The sequence below is a fragment of the Balaenoptera borealis genome (genome assembly GCF_965194805.1).
Source record: "Balaenoptera borealis genome assembly, chromosome: 20".
Lineage (NCBI taxonomy): Eukaryota > Metazoa > Chordata > Mammalia > Artiodactyla > Balaenopteridae > Balaenoptera > Balaenoptera borealis.
This window is the reverse complement of record NC_138879.1, coordinates 45,463,728-45,481,382: the sequence shown is the minus strand read 5'-3', so window position 1 is coordinate 45,481,382 and position 17,655 is coordinate 45,463,728. Positions and strand designations below refer to the sequence as shown.

Here is a 17,655-nt window from a genome sequence, read left to right as displayed (position 1 = left end):
GTAGTTGTGGCTCACGGGCCTAGTTGCTCCGCGGCATGTAGAATCTTCCCAGACCAGGGCTCGAACCCGTGTGCCCTGCATTGGCAGGCAGATTCTCAACCACTGCGCCACCAGGGAAGTCCCGGTGATATATTTTTATAAATACTATATGCAGAAAAAAATAGCTCAGGATTTGGGAAAAGATTGCTATCCTAATTTCTGGAGTGTAACAATTATAGAACCATAATGAGACAACTTTTTACTAAAGAGAATATTTTCTAAAGGTTTATTATAATATCACTTTAGAGGTTTCTTATCACAAGGGTTTTACCATCTTGGCTTTTTGGTTCAAGTGAGGGTGTGAGTGCCACCCTATGGCAGTTAAAATTCTGACTGTTTAAAGGACTGGTGGTGGTGATTTATTATCTATATTTAAAGTGTCACAGCCAATCAATAGAACCACTCAAAAAAAGCATTGAAAAAGCATTTTATTTTAGGCAACACCATATAGACATTTTAATGCAGGCTTAGGTGATGGTTGCAGTTAGGCTTTAAAGAGAGACACAGAGCCATTTCAGACAAAACTAGCACTCCTTGTTCCACACCTGAGTCTAAATATAGAATTGGTGGCATCATTACCTATAATGTACTTAGAAAATGCCTGAAATTTGAATCTGATGAACTACATTTTTCTCAGCCTCTAAAGTAGTATTAACAATAGAGGAAAACTGGGATGTGGTTCTTTTGATGTTTAAAACCGATAAGGGAAATGGTTAAGCAATAGTCTGCTGACGTGCTCAGAACTTTACCCTGCTGACAGCTCAGTTGGGATCTTGTGTATTATTTTTTTCAGTGGAGACCTGTGTATTGCTAATTTTAGAACAAAGTGACATGAAGTTCTTAGCTTTACATAGGTTGGAATTGAATCTTTTTTCTGGAATTTCGGTTCCACAATCCATTACCTCTTTGTATCAAGGACAAGTGAAAGGTTTAGGTTTCTTTTCCTCTTTGATGGGAAGACTGTACTTGTTTTTGCCGCACCCGGGCATTATTCGCTTTATTTTTGCATTTGGTGACTGGAAAAGGGGTCCCTGAATGGTCTGCTTCTACAGCAAAGACAGTGGAGTAAGCTTTCTTTCTTGGAGATGCTTTACATTTGTGGTTGTATTTAAGCTTTCTGTTATTTGCTGCCATCATCTGCCTTGCTCATTGTAGACTCAGGGATTGGCTTCAAGTTCATAGGTAAAGGTTCATCTTAAATTCTTATTTTAGTTCCTTTGGATTTGATTTGCAGTTGATCTGTATCCATTCTACTTGTTTCTTGTTTCTTTTCCAGAGTAGATATTTCACAAAGCTTCTATCATATATTTTTAGGAATGTATATTTTTTCCAGCTTTATTAAGGTATAATTGATTAATAAAATTGGAAGATACTAAAGTGTACAACATGATGATTTGAGGCACCCTTATCTTTTGTTATTGTTCTTCTTTTCATTCTGGAGGCTTGCAGTTGGCAGGCCTATCAAGCCAAAATACCTTTGGGACTGTATGGAGAAGGCACTTTCCACTACTTCCTAACAATATGGAATATATGTAGTACTTGATCTTATGTATTTCTTCTGTGACTACTAACTAGTTCATGCCCTTTGAAAATTTCCCCTTCAGTTGTTTCTTTTTCTTATTGACTTGTAAAAATTCTTTGTATTTTGTGACCAATTTGTTGCAAATATTCTTTAAGGCTATGTATAAATGAGAAAGCAGGCTATTGCATCAAATGCTTATCCAAGATGATATTTGGTTAAAACGTTTGCCTTGGTTATTTGAGCAATGGTAAGCTTCTTTTGTCTCTTTCCTTCCAAAAATGCATAGAAAAGCTCCTTCTGTCTGAAGTAAAGTGTTGGCTCTGTGTTGGTTATAATTTGCTTTTTCTGGCTGGCAGAGCCTTCTTTTTGTTTTCTGTCTTCTGACAGATTATAGGATTGTGGGGAAACAGCGTCCAGGGCTTTTTCAGGAACTGTGCCATTTTATCTACAGGAGAAGCCATTGGCTTTGGCACTAGAAGGGAATTGGCTCTTCATTTAAAGATGCCAAATCATGCTTGATTCACAAGTTTGCTGTCTCATTTTGTGTATGTGTGTGAAACTTTTTCAGGATGTTGGCTTTTACTTTTTCTACCATGTGCTACTCCATCAGTATGAGAAATTAACAACTTGTTCCTTCTCTCCAACTCTCCACCCCCAACACACACAATCCAAACATCCCAAACCATAGCAAAAGATGCAACAGTCATTTTGAGGATTAGGGCAAAATACACCACCCAGATGTTTCCATTGCCCTTTTGGTGACTTTGAGTTTTAATTCTGCTTTATCAGTTAAAGTGTTCATCTTTCCTATGTAGGCTTGAATTATTTAGGTGGGGAAATGATTTTCCAACCAAGATGTCCCTTTACAGAGGCTTTTCAAAGGCATCAGTGGAAGTGAATTGTCAGAGTACTCTATTTCCTAACTTGGGAAACTTCATTTGCATAAGAGAGAGCACATTTAGGAAACTTCTACTTATTTATTTATCCTTGACATGCTCTTTTCAGGGGAGTGTAGTGTAATTTATCCTGATCTCAAATGAGAATTTTTATTATCATGTAAGCAGTCTTAACTCCAATTGTATCTGTTACCTTCATGCTTTTTAAACTGCGTACAATTGATTTTGAAACCTAGCCAACTAGATATTTTAGCAAATCTTCCACACACGTTAATGCCTCACTCCTCTACTTTCTATAGATAACAGTTTAAAGATACCTTCTAAGTGAAGCTATTTCCATTTAGATTAAGGTGGGAAAATTGTAAATAGGAGAATAAGCCAGTTTTGATAAGCTGGTTTGTCTAGTATGAATTTTTATATGGACACATGTTTTTTTCTCCCTCTGCCTAACCGTCCTGCCCCAAACCCACAGTCTTGCAAAAGTTGGGGTTTGGTTCTCATGTGCATTCTTTGTTGTAGTTTGCCTTTTTTTTCAAACTGGTGTCTCCCTTCACTAGACTAAGCACCTTAAAGACAGAGTTTGTAGCTTATTTGTCTTTTTGTCTCTGGGGTCTAATGAAGCTCCTGGTATGTAGGAATGCACTAAATACGTGGTGATGTGAGTGAATGAATGAATGAATTGAATTCCCAAAGATACAGTGAATGGATTTTATACTTCCCTCTAGTGTCTGAAAGAGAAACTGCAGCCAGTTAAAAAAAAGGTTAAAAGAATACCTTGCTACATTGAAATAATAGTCAAGGCATTGCCTTTTTTCTTTTTTCCCCCCAAGTTTTCACACTTGTTTTTTCAGACCTGTTGTTCTCTTTAAGTCTAGTGAATAAAAAATTTCCTCATCAATGTCTGTGTTCTGTCTCTTGGGTGTTTGAATTTTGTGAAATGTCACTAGTGGGTCTTTATGAGGACAATGCCTTTTTATTTTATTTAATTTTATTTATTTATTTACTTACTTATTTTTTAACACTAAAGTTTTATTTTTTTTCTTTGCCATTATGCTTTATTACAGGATATTGTATATAGTTCCCTGTGCTATACAGTAGGACCTTGTGGTTTATCCAATCTATATATAATAGTTTGCATCTGCTAATCCCAAACTCCCAATCCCTCCCTCCCCCACACCCTCCCCCTTGGTAACCACAAGTCTGTTCTATGTCTGTGAGTCTGTTTGTTTTGTAAATAAGTTCATTTGTGCATATTTTAGATTCCACATATAAGTCACATCATGTGGTATTTGTCGCTTTTATTTTTTTTATTTTTATTGGAGTACAGTTGCTTTCCAATGTTGTGTTAGTTTCTACCGTACAAAGTGAATCAGCTATATGTATATATACATCCCCTCTTTTTTGGATTTCCTTCCCGTTTAGGTCACCACAGAGCATTGAGTAGAGTTCCCTGTGCTATAAAGTAGGTTCTCATTAGTTATCTATTTTATACATAGTATCAGTATATGTCAATCCCAGTCTCTGAATTCATCCTCCCCCTGCTTCTGATTTACTTCACTTAGTATGATAATCTCTAGGTCCATCTGCATTGCTGCAAATGGCATTATTTCATTTTTTTCTGGCTGAGTAGCATTCCATTGTTTATATATACCACATCTTCTTTATCCATTTATCTGTTGATGGACATTTAGGTTGCTTCCATGTCTTGGCTATTGTAAATAGTGCTGCTATGAACATGGGGGGTGGGGTGCATGTATCTTTTCAAATTATAGTTTTGTCTGGATATGTGTGCAGGAGTGGGATTTCTGGATCATATGGCAGCTCTATTTTTAGTTTTTGAGGAACCTCCATACTGTTTTCCATAGTGGCTGCACCAATTTACATTCCCACCAACAGTGTAGGAGGGTTCCCTTTTCTCCACACCCTCTCCAGCATTTGTTATTTGTAGACTTTTTAATGATGGCCATTCTGACTGGTGTGAGGTGGTACCTCGAAGTTTTGATTTGGAAAATGCCTTTTTAATAGTGTTTAGCTTAGGTTCAGAATAGATCATTGTTATTGTTTTATTTTTGTTATCTGGTTCTGCTGAAAGCTGTATGTTTATTTTGATTTGAGTAAATTAAGCATCAAAGGCACCTTTTTTGGGTTTTTTTGCTTGTTAAAAATGTCATTTGGGAAATTTGCAAAATAGAGTACTCAAGAAATATTGTAGTGCAAACAATGATCAGACTAGATGGATGTTACCTAAACTAGTTTTCAATCCAACCCATTGATCTTTTCCTTCTATTTCTGAGAGATGGTATGTTTGTTTTGTGTTTTAATATCTTTTGCTGATTATGAATGTAAGTCATGTTCAACACAGAAAGTTTAAAAATTACAAAAATAATAATTTGTAATTCTACTACTCAGCTAATCTATTAAAATTACAAAATTAATGCATGTTTTTTATCTTTTAAAAGGTTGAATAAGACAAATATAAAAAATTTTTCTCCTTCATTCCTCCGTACCCCTCTTTTCCTCCTCTCAGTGGTTACTACTGTTGACAGATTGGTGTATATACTTACAGATATTTTCTTGGACCTAGAGAAATATATATAATATTCATATGTACTTAAAAAATAGATGTGTTAAAAAAAATGTGTTTATCTTATAATACAATCTGAAACTTGATGTTTTAAAACTTTTTATTAAGATAAAATATATGTATAGGAAAGTGCACATTAAGTGTACAGCTCAGTGAATTTTCACAAATTGAACATACTTATGTAACTAGTTCTCAGATCAAGAAACATTATCAGCCCTCTTGAATCCCCTCCTAGCAATTTGTCCATGATATTGTTGAAGCACAGAGTGGATAAGTCCTTGGTCAGTACTGGCAGAGTTAGAATTTGGTTATTTGTTCTATCTTGAAAATGAGTGAAGTTATTAATGATTTCAACTTTGGTGGCTGTTATGAGAACTTGGGTCATTTAGTGATTTGGACCATTCTTTTGCTGTAGTGTTTACTGGTCTAAATATTTATAGAGGACTTTACTATGTATGACTTACTGTGCAAAATTGGGAAAGGAGAAGATACAAAGACAAGTGTAATATAAGCTTTGACTTACAGTCTAAATTAGGAAGACAAATCACATATTAGACAACAGAACAGTTAAGTACTAAATTGTGTAGTAGTGATTCAGAAAAGGAATCATAGCTGACAGTATTAAAGAAGGCTCCACAAGGGAGGTGGAATTTGAGCTGAGCCTTGAAGAATGGGTAGGATTTAAATGGAATGGTTATAACAGTACAAGTCATGGCAAGAAAGTTGAAATGGAAGATACACGGACAGTGAGCAAGCAGATTGGTCTGTCTGCTATGGGGGTAAACTGCTGAGGAAAGGTGGAGAGTAAGTTTGATAACATAGGATAGCACCAGATTGTGGAACATACAATAGCCATAGAGTGGAAGCTTGGTTGGATGGCATAGGCACCAGAGAGCCACAGTAGAGCTTAATGGATAGGAGTATTAGACTTGGAGCCAGGAATACTCAACTTCTAAAATTGACTTTTCCATTTACCACCTTTGTGACCTAGAGCAGATTGTTCAGCCTCTCTGGACCTCAGTTTCTTTGTAAAAATGGGGGAAATATCTATTTCATAGGTTTATCATGATGATAAAATCATAATTATTTATTATGTATATTTTTTTAAACTGAAGTATAGTTGACTTACAATATTTTTCAGGTGTACAGCAAAGTGATTCATTTATATGTATATTTTTTTCAGATTCTTTTCCATTATAACTTATTACAATATATTGAATACAGTTCTCTGTGATATACAGTAAGTCCTTGTTATTTATCTATTTTATGTGTGTGTGTGTGTGTGTATATGTATATATATATTTTTTCCCCTTGACACAGGGCCTTGCACCTAGTAAATGTGCAATAAATTGAACTGTTTCTGTAGTTCTTAAGGGGAAGAGCAAATGGATGTGAAAGCAGTGCTATGTGGAATGAGGGAGGCTAGAAAGAAGTTATAGTTTCCCCCACAGACGTAGTAAGGGTCTCTGTTAGGGTAGTGGTAATAAGATAGAGTACATTTGAGGGGCATGAAAAGAAATTGGACTTGAGTTCCTCTTTAGGAGGAAGCGTTTTGGGCTTCCCCTGTGATCTTGTGTTAAACAGTTGTAATCCTTCTCTGTTTTCTTGGACTGTGTAGATGAAGATAAATTTGATTTTTTAATTTTAGTTAAGGTATTCAAAATACCCTGAGTTCCTCATTTATATTTTAGAAGAGGATATTAGAAGTTTTGTCTGAATTACCTAATTGTCAAGAACATTTGTGATAATGGTGAGACTGGCATGTTTATTTGTTTGTTTTTGATGTCTTGGCAAATTAATGGGCTTATGAGTGATCTTGGAAGGATTTTTTTTTTGGCCGCGCAGTGCGGCTTGTGGGATTTTAGTTCTCTGACCAGGGATTGAACCCAGGCCCTTGGCAATGAGAGAGCGTGGAGTCCTAACCACTGGACCGCCAGGGAATTCCCTAAATTTTAGTTTCTATTTAATCCTTAAAGAGAGAAAAATTGCCTTTTTCAAGAAGAGTAGAATTTGAAGGAAAGTACTGACACAGCTGTTTACCTTAGTCATCAAGAGTAGCTTTTAGGCCAGCTATTTAAAATAGTAGTTTCTTGAAGTATTGTTATTTTAATATGGAAAATGCCAGAGAATTGCTAAATGATATGGAGAGTTGTAACTGCTTTTGTGCTTTTGAGGATTTTTGTTTAGGTCAGATGTATTTGGGAAGGGAATGGACTCGTTAGCTAATTTGGGAGACTTTTGTGGGCAGTATTTAAAATAAAATTTTCACATTTGGTTCTTTTTATCTGGAACCTAGTCTATGAGACAGCAATGAAGTTCCTCCATAAATCTATTTAAGCCCAAGCCTTTTAATTTGGGTTAGAAAAAAGAGCTGGCTTTTAAATGGGCATGTCACACAATTCCTTTTCCATCTTCCCAGAACACTGAGGTTATATATATATATATGAAATGCTTTGGGCTCCACATAAGAAAAGGCTACTTAATTTTAAAGTGTTTTGTTGTTGTTTTTTAAAAATTGTAGTAGCACTTGGGAACTAAGCCGGATTGTAGTGTGAGGTAGACACTTAACATTAGTTGCAAGAATTTTGTGGACAAAAATGACAGTGTAGGTAATAACTTGCCTTCCCCATCCCCACTTTGTTTTTCTTAAATGAACCCCTACTACTGCTTCACCACTATACCTAAGAAAATATTCTACAGTCTTTAGCATATTCCATCCCAGCAGTGTTAGGCCCTTAACATTGACGTTAGTGATTGAAGTGTTGATGCAACCTGCCAGTTATGCGGAGGCCTGGCAGTTCCTGAGAGTTTTTTCTAATGTTAGGTGTATGGCTTGTACAAGACTTAGATGTTTGTTTCCTAATTGTACTGAAACCTGCTAAGGGAGTGGTTAGCTTGGGTTTAATTGGATGTGGATAGCTTGTATCTGAGCTGGGTTGCATCCAACTGTGTGTGTGTCTTTGGTGTTTTGTTTGTTGCAGATGATTTGATGTATTCCTTCTCCCAGCGCACCAACTTCCAGATGAATCCCTTCCCAATATGCGCCCCCCTCCCCCCTTAATTTCTGCGTCACGGGAAGCAGGAGTTTCAGACAGGGTGGATTGATGTGTGCAGCTGATCTAATATGCAAACCTAAATCTATGCACGGTTATGAGGGAGTGCAGTTGATTAGTCTGAGAAAAGAAGGGCGAGGCAGAGAGGCCTGGGGAGCATCTTTCTACCCTCAGGTGTCTCCGGATGGCTATTGCTGTGGAAGTCTGATGCACTCTGGGAGGTACTGCCTGGATGGGGGTCACTCCTAGTACCCAGGTAGGGCGTGGGCGGGGGAGCAGGAGAAGGGGCGCCGCATCACCTGGCCTATCCGGGCTGCCGGGCTGCTGGCTTCGGGGTGGGGGCCTGGAGAGATGGGGGCAGCTCTAACAAAGAGGAGCCGTGCCAGGGCCGGGGCCGCGGGTAGCTGGCCTATCCCGGGCGGCTGACCTCCCAGTGGGCCTCCCCAGTTGGCTGTTTGGTGAGTCGCTCCGCTGGCTCCCTGGCTCTCCATTGGCTGTGCGGACTGGAGGGGGCTCGAGAAGGGCCGGGATGGAGTTGAGGGGGCGGGGCTGGCTTCCGGCGGTGAAGGGGGAGCGAGCGGCAGCCGGCTGGGGGAGGGGGTGTCGGCGCGCCGCGGAGTGCTGCGCTCAGAGAGCCTGGCACCCGGAGCAGCCGCCTCCCCCTCCCCCTGCCAAGACAGCTAGAAACCCCTTCTCTTCCATCCTCCCGGGGCTCGGGCGAGGAGGGCTGAGCTGCCCCAGGCAGGCGGGGCGGAGCCCGGAGCCCCACCGAGCGCTGCGGAGCGAACCTCACCTCCCTCCCTTCCAGGGCTCAAGGTGTGTGTGCTTTTTCTAACCAACCCCGACTTCAGCCGACTTAACCTTGTGAGAAAAGGGGAAATGGAATGGGAAGTAAGAGCTCCCCATCTAATCAGTTTATTTTGATTTTCTAATTCTACCCTTCGTTCTTCTTTCCCTCCTTTCATCTCACCCGTGCAGCAGGGTAAGGAGATTCAGGACTCTCATCTCTTTTTACTGATGTGTCGATGTCGGTCGCGTAGTAAAATGAACAGAGGAAAAAAGAGGAGCCCTTTCTTGTGTGGCATCTGATGCAGTAAACCAAAAAAAAAAAAAAAAAAAAGCAGGTTAGGATAGGAGTGGGTTTTGGGAACTGTTCTGCATCGTGTCCATTAAGGCTGTCTTCACCATTTTCCTTCTTGGGACTGCCTTAATCAGCAAAAACAATCTGAAAAGGAAGGAGGTGCTAGTGGAAAGAGGGATCAGCCCCCGTCAGATGGTGGTTAAAGGAAATCCTGATAGTTGTTAGCGATTAACTCTGCTAAAGTCTCTCCCCGAGTACAGTGTTACCGGCTTTGTGTAGCACTCAGCCCTGTTGGAGAAACCTAGCTAGAGCAAGCAAACTTACCTTGCCGTTACTGAAACTTAAAAGTCTTATCTTTTTCTCCATCTGTATATTTCTCATTCATAGGCTCTCAGAGGGATTAGTTTCTGTCATCAAAAACCAAACTTTAAACAAATCCAGATGAATTTTGTTTAATTCATTTATTTTTTAAAGTGCCCCCCCATGAATTCGTGTGGCTGTATCATTACAATTTATATGTATGTCTTGAGTTCCTTTGCTTCTACAATGTATGTATCCCTTCTTTCTGAAGGACAGAGCTCATCTTCAGCCAAAATCAGGAGCCTCTTTATAGGTTTTTAATTGAGAGGAAAGTTATCAATTGAAGATAGAGAACCCAAAATTTATGATAGAAACAAAGGGAGGGTGTGTGTGTGTGTGTGTGTGTTGAGTGGCAGTGTTCATGGTAAACTTGTTTGGACCAGATTTATCTTAATGTTGATTAGCAAAGAGCTAGAATGCCAAAAGTGAGGAATATCAATTTTTTTGGCAGCACTTTGGTAAGTATTAATTGAAATGATTGAGAGTTGAGTCTTGTAATCCAGGTTCAGTTTCCAGAAATTGTTCTAACGGGAGTTCAGTTTTGAAGATAGAATTGATATGCTGGAGCTGTTTTACCATTTAAGCTAGATTAATATTTTTTCTTTACATTGATTTATTTTATCTCTAATCAATAAGGAGCAGTTTGGGGTAAAAGCAAGTATTATAAAGACTAGGGAGGATGGGGTAGGGAACCATCTCAGTTGTGGAAACTTACTAGGGATCAGGAACTTAGTATACTTTTTTTTTTAAGTTGCAAGTAGCCTTAACATAGAGTTGTGCAAAAAAAAAAGTAGATTCACAGTAAACCTTTGTTAGATTTTGGGTTTTTAGTTTATTACCCATTTATCCCTTAAGACTCCATGAATCATGTTTAAATTGAAAGGCAAAGAGAATCCCCCAGATGTTGTCTTACCCAACTTGTTATTGAGAATGAACTGTTAAAAATCACTTTGAAGCTTTGACGGCTAGCTAGTGTATAAAATGAAGTGTACTTTGATGTCTATATAGTAAGCTGAGGGAGTGACAAAATCCACTTGGAGGCCATGTTAAAGCATATACAACTTCAACTTACTTCTACCAAAAAACAGGTTGTCCTCCTATTTGATATCTAGGTGTTTTTTTCTTTGTCTACTCATGAGTGAGCAGTTAATAACAGCTTTATAAAGTTACATTACACTTTGCTCACTTAATGTTTTTATATTTCTATTTTCTTGACAGATTTGTGTAATCTGTATTTTGCACGGTGCAGTGATTTCCCCAAAGAGTTTTTCCCAGGAGACAAAAGGCTATGTATAGGACTAATCATAGGTGTGTATCTATACTGATCTCCAATTATCATTTAAGGGGGATGGAAATTCAGATTTGGTCCTCTACAAGGAAACAATTATATGAAGCCATGACTTTCCATAATCTCTTAGGTTGAGGGGACATGGTGCAGCTGAGGTTCAGTCCACTGATTTTTCTTTAGCAATCTGTTTTTATCCATCCTGCTTATTTCTGTGAGTCACAGCTTAGAATGTGTTAAGAAAAAGGGCCCTATGTTCTCTCTAAAGGGAGACTCAAGCCCAATCCCCCATTCTCATCAGATGTATAAAATGGTCCCCTTGAGAAGGTGAAGGAAAAGATTGGACCCTTGGCATTGTTTGATTCTCATGATAATCAACTTGAGTGTTGTCAGGTTTGGAATTGGGAAAAGCTTGCTCAAGGTGAGAAAATATTAGAGGCAGAAAGACCTGGGAGACAATGAATGCATTCATATGGAGATGCGGCTGGTGGTAGTTTTTAGCTATTCAGCTCTGTCAGTCAGGTGTCTGAGACAATATTTTGTGTGTTTAAGCACAACCCCCTCCCCCAAAGGTTGACTCTTGGAAGCTGAATCTTTTGAGGAAGTTGTTTGCTGTCTGAATCCAGAGGGTAGAGGACTTGATGGAGTCTGTTATCTGTTTATGGCTTAGATAAGGACATGGAATTGATTGCTGGTGAGTTACTGAACTCTTCCTAATGAATGGTTGCTAGGCAAAGTGCATCTCAATCAGTTTAATCCTCAATAGTTTACAGGTCTGCTCTTGGTGAGGGCCAGAGCTGTCTTTCTAATGATACTGCCCTTTAAGAATCCTGTTGGATGTGCATATATGTTGCTCAGTGGTTCAAAAAAAAAAAAAAAAAAAAAGAAGACTAGAATAACTTGTGTGTTTCATTTCATCCATCTAAAATAATTCAGCTTTTGGTAACCTGGGTCAGCATTATCATTAACTTCTCTCCTGGATCAAGTGGTGGGATGAAGTTGCTCTCCAGTGTTAAGATACCACTATTTGATTATCTTTGAGTTTGTTACTAGTAAGGCAGTGAACTAATACATTCATTTTGGAAACAGGCCAGTGATAACACTGCACTTGGGCCTGGATGGATGGAAAAATAGGACAGAGTAAACAATTGAGGGCATAAATAATGAATCTTCCAACTGAGCCCTGGGAGAATGAAGGAGATTATCCTCAGAGCTGTTCAATCTGGCAGTGAAAGGGGAAGAGTCCACTGAATTAATTACCCTGACTTGTTTGATACTGCACTTATTATGGGATTGTTAGAGCCATTCAAAATAGAGTTGCCTTTTAGATATAAACTTTTTTTTTTTTTTTTTTAGAAATTTCATGTAATGTCTGAAACATTTATATTAACATATTTCCATACAAATAACCCAATGAAAGTTTAGTATTAGTTGTTTTGTTTGTTTTTTTATACTGCAGGTTCTTATTAGGCATCAATTTTATACACATCAGTGTATACATGTCAATCCCAATCGCCCAATTCAGCACACCACCATCCCCACCTCACCGCAGTTTTCCCCCCTTGGTGTCCATATGTCCATTCTCTACTAGATATAAACTTTTAATCCTTTTTTTTTTTTTTTAAGCCAAACACCCAGATAGCTCATCTGTTTCTTAGAATCCAGGCCTTTGCTCCCTCCCCCAACTTTGTTTTCTGTATTAGCATTTTATGAATACTGGACAGTCCTTTTGTTTGGCCACATCTTAGAATTTTGCTTAATTAGAGATTTCATCATCTGTAAATGTATATAGTAATAGAAGAGAGGACCTGAGCCTGGTTTAAAGGAATTATTTGATACCTTGAGTACATATTATATTGTACCTTGAAATTAAATGTCGGGTTGTAGGGTGTAATATATAACAACTCACAAAAGGTTAAGACAAGAATTCCTTCAGCCCAAGAATCATTTCCAGTATTAACATAAATATTTTTACTTTTCTTCCAATGAATTAAATAAGCACTCTCTTAGTGGTCTCAGCATTTCTCTGAGGTAGGGAAAACTAATGCCTCAAGAATGTCTAAATAACTTAGAAAGTGATTTGGTAGTGAAGCCAGACCCAGAGCCAAGGTCTCTGAATTTCTAATATGTTTAATTCTTTTATCCAAGAACTCCTTTCAGGGTCCCTATTTGAAATGATTGAAATTTTCCTATCTCTACCCTGAGAAGGTGTTTTTATTTTTCTAGTTGTGAAGAGAATCCAAAGACCAAGATGCCATGATCAGTCAAGAGAAGGAGAAAGGTTCAAGATGAGGTGTTGGAGGAATAAAAGAGATGTAAAGGAAAGGCCAAATTGAAGTTTTATTAAATTTGGTGCCGATGGATCCGGGGCGGGGTGGGGGGGGAGCGGGTGGCTGATTAGATCAAATTTAGTCATAGACTGAGTTTGTTGCATTTAAGCCTAGCTGAAATGGGCAGGAGGCATCTTTACCAACATACAGGCAGAACTCTAGTTAAGGGCTCATTCCTGATCAGAGAATACAGTCAGTTCTTGATTATTCATGCAGAAGGGCAAACAGGCAAAGTATAGACAAGTAAAATCCAAAGATATTCCTAGGCCACATTTTTAAGCAATAGCTTTAACTTCCTCTGCTTTTTAACTGCGATTTTCCAGCTGAACAAACTGATTAAAATTTTGTTTCTTTGTCTGGTCATTCAAGAGACAAGTAGGTGAGATTGCCACCAGCTTGGTTTACAGTCAGTTTCTTAATCATCAAAGGTAGTGTATAGCTCAAAACAGAACCTAGAAAAGTTCAGCTCAGTTTTGTATCCTTGAGACAGTTTGTTTTATTTACTATTTTAAGATTTGACCCTTGTTATAGGACCTAATTATACTGAGGTTCTATGGAAAACTGAGATTTTCCAGGTAAACCATAAATCTTGACACGGGCATGTTTTCTTTGTTGGTGTCTTCTTGCCCCACAGATAGGCAAATCATTCATCATATGTGGGCAAGCTGTAGATAGCCAAGCCAAAGAAGAACTATTACCAAAGTAAACCCCTTTTCTAACACTGGGCTCTGTGTACTCTAATGATGGGAGCTGTTGGCCGAAATGAAATCCATTTACACATTAGATTGTGATCAAAGAAGTACTATAAATTACAAGTTCAAAACTGAGTATTTCTTTAAACGCTGTTTGGTGGGAAAATGTTCTCTCTCTCTCTTTAGTGGAAGATCAACTGAATATTACAGCACATTTAAAAGGCAATGTTTTATAACTACTCGCTAATTCTTGGCACTCAGCAAAGTGGTTTTGAGGATCAGTTGCTGATCTGAGTGAAAATCAGATTTTATGCCACTTGCAAAATTGAAGTGATTTACACAGCATCCCTGTTGCTTCAGAGGAGAATCATAAGCATTATTACTCACAACTTAATTTTTTTCTTTCCTTCCAAAAAAGCTAAAGTACTTCTGCCATTGACATTTCATTTATCACTTACTATGTAAAGGATAGGACTTAATCTATTTTAAAAGGAAAGGGGTATCAAGACTATGAGAAGTTAAAGGCAGCTCATCCCAGGTCACAGTATATCAATGGAAAAGTCACATTTCCTGGGTTCCTGAATGGGCCTTCTTTATCACCCAGCTATTCAGCTGGAAGTGGTTTTACTATTATGAAGACATTAATTTTGTAGCTGTGAAGGTAGTGGTTGGCTTTTGCTTATCTTATTCTCCCAGAACCTCTTTGATTCAACAGAAAGTGGGACCAGTGGATTAATGAAGAATCCATATCTTGGTTCTGACCTGTCGTGCCAGGTGTTATTGTGCATTCACTAAAGTGCTTTACTGAAGATTTTAGTACTTAGGCTTCATTCAGTCCCTGTGAGGTATGCTACGATTGGAGTGTGATACTGTGTTAGAACATTTCTCCAGAGAGATGAAAGGAACCTTTCCTCTTAAGAAAAGTGCTTTGCCTTTTTCCATATCCTGTGGCAAAATTCAGTTGGAACAAGTTGCTTTTTCAGCAAGCTATATTTTAATTTTTGCCTCTTTCAAAGCTGAACAAATGTCCCAACTGAAAAGTGTCGTTCTTATCATTCATAGTATGTTCTGGAGAGATTGTTCCTTAGTACACCTAGAAGTGAGAGGCTGATGCCACTTCAGTCTGCATGCCAATTTTGTAGCTCTCTAAAATTCTGTTTCTACCAGCTCCCTCCATCCCCCTGTCCACAGCTGCTCATCTTTCAGCTCCCCACAACTAGAGAAACGCTAGTCTTTATTAAAGTCAGAGTTGCATCCGGCAGCAGTCTTTGTGTGTGTGCTAGTGGGCTTGCATTACTTTTTGCATTATTTCTTGAAGAGTGTTTCAGCATTACAGAAACAAAATTTTCTTCTTCAAAACAAGTTGATCAATTGCTTTTTATTAAATGTGCAAGTACCTAAGAGTTAAACTTGAAATGAGAGGGGGGAAAAACTATTTTAGTTATAGTTTAATTGCTAAAAAAAGATCTCTTATGTAATTAAAAGCTGTACTGCTGCCTTGCACTGAAACTAGCAGATAAAGCATGGAGAAAGTACAGTTTCTCAGTGAGGACCACACTCTGACTATGCTATTTAAGGTTGCCGCCCCATCCAGTCTTCCTCATCTCCTTACACTGTTTCATTTGTTTTTTTCATAGCATTTATCACCTTCTAATAGTCTATGTCACTTACCTATTCATTAAGTTTATCTGACCCTTGCACTCTACCTCATGTACAAATGGAAGCACCATGAAGACAGGAGTTTTTGTCTGTTTTTTTCATTGCTGAGTCCCTAGCTCCTGGAGCAATGCCTTGCTACATAGTAGGTACTCAATAAATATTGGCATTAATTAATTGGAGGAAGTACTCTTTAATAGAATAGATATCTGGGGATTAGAACTGGAGTGATGGGAAGAGAATATTATCTTCCTGGAGCTAGTACTAAATTAAGAATTAGATTACTTAACTACTTTAAGGGAAATAATATTTATGTGAAAAAACTCAAGTAAATGGGATTAATTATCCTAGATTAGAGAAATGACAGACATTTTACTTTATTATTTTTAATTAATTTATATTTTTGGCTGCGTTGGGTCTTTGTTGCTGTGCGCGGGCTCTTCTCTAGTTGTGGCGAGCGGGGGCTACTCTTCATTGCGGTGCGCGGGCTTCTCATTGGGTGGCTTCTCTTGTTGCGGAGCACGGGCTCTAGGCGCATGGGCTTCAGTAGTTGTGGCACTTGGGCTCAGTAGTTGTGGCTCGCGGGCTCTAGAGCACAGGCTCAGTCGTTGTGGCACACAGGCTTAGTTGCTCCGCGGCATGTGGGCTCTTCCCGGACCAGGGCTCGAACCCATGTCCCCTGCATTGGCAGGGGGATTCTTAACCACTGTGCCACCAGGGAAGCCAATGACAGACATTTTATAGTATGTAAATATGAAGGAACATTGTATAAAGATAGATGGCTAGCTCTTATTCACCTACACGAGGGCAAAGGAATAGGCTGAAACTTCTGAACAACGAAAATAAGACATGCAGAAGAATTTACTGATTTTGAGACAGGTGACCAAAGAGGGATGGTTTCTCAGAATGGATTTTCAACACTGGCACCATGTTGGCGGCAATGGTGAGAATGGAAAGAGCCCAGAGCCAGGAGTCAGGAAATCTGGTTGTAGTCCAGGCAGTTACTAGCTTTTCCTAATTTCTTCATCTGTGAAAATGGCACTAATGATACCTGCCCAGACTATCTCAGGGCATTTGAGAAAATTAAGTTAGAGAATCAATGTGAAAGCACTTTGAAAATTGTAAACCTCTCTACAAATGTAAGCAATTGTTAATGATTTTACAAAACCACCTCTGTAAGTGATTTAGAATCTTGGAATCTGGAAATTGGATTTAGTGGTTGTCTAGTCCAAATTCTTAGCTACTGAAAATAAACTCTTCCATCATTCTTAATGAATGGGTCATTGCTTTTGCTTTAGCGTTTCTAGTGCTGTGCCACTGTTGAATAAGCTCAAATTATTGTTTATGTTCACTGAAAATTGCCTTTCTTCAGACTTTATGAACCTATTTTTGATCTCTGGAGCTCAGAGATAAAGCTGCTTCCTCCTTTGTATGACAGACCTCTTATGACACCTTTATTTGAGATCTTCATCATCTCACACCTCGAAATCACTATAGCCACTTAAATGACTTCTGCCATCTCCCATTTGTCTTTCACACTTCCAGCAGATTTATTTAAAATAGACATCTGATCATGTTACTGTCCTTAAAACCTGTTCCTATCTCCCCATGGCTTCAGGATAAAGTCTGACATTAGCTAATAATAGTTATAACTACCATCATTGAGCATAGGCACTGTACTAAGCACTTTATAAATATAATCTCATTTAATCATCACAATTAGTCTATAAGATGTCAGGGCTACTTTTCTGCTGATTTATTTATTTATTTTAATTTTTAATTTTTTTGGGCTGCGTTGGGTCTTCGTTGCTGTGTGTGGGTTTCTCATTATAGTGGCTTCTCTTATTGCAGAGCACAGGCTCTAGGTGTGCGGGCTCAGTAGTTGTGGCACACGGGCTTAGTTGCTCCACGGCATGTGGGATCTTCCTGGAGCAGGGCTCGAACCCGTGTCCCCTGCATTGGCAAGCGGATTCTTAGCCACTGCGCCACCAGGGAAGCCCCTGCTGATTTATTTTTAATCTGCTATTCTGTCCCTCTAGTATAAAATATAAGGCTCTTCATAATTTAACACATCAGGCTCATCTCCAGGTTTAGCCCATACACCCGACACTCTCCTCTCCATACCAGACCACTTGTGGTTCCCCAGACAAGCCAGTT

At 38.8% G+C, this 17,655-nt stretch overlaps 1 protein-coding gene across 4 annotated transcripts in view; it reads left to right on the top strand.

Annotated features, from left to right (window-relative positions):
• Positions 1-17,655, top strand: part of FAM222B (family with sequence similarity 222 member B) — a 64,515-nt gene that overhangs the window by 18,191 nt on the left and 28,669 nt on the right. Inside the window, exon 1 of one of the 4 annotated variants that reach the window (XM_082372735.1) lies at positions 8,674-8,910. The exons of the other annotated variants lie outside the window; for them this stretch is intronic. The gene's annotated coding sequence lies outside the window, so the exon portion shown is untranslated. Of the gene's footprint in view, positions 1-8,673; positions 8,911-17,655 lie in introns of those variants that run through there. 4 annotated transcript variants of the gene reach the window in all.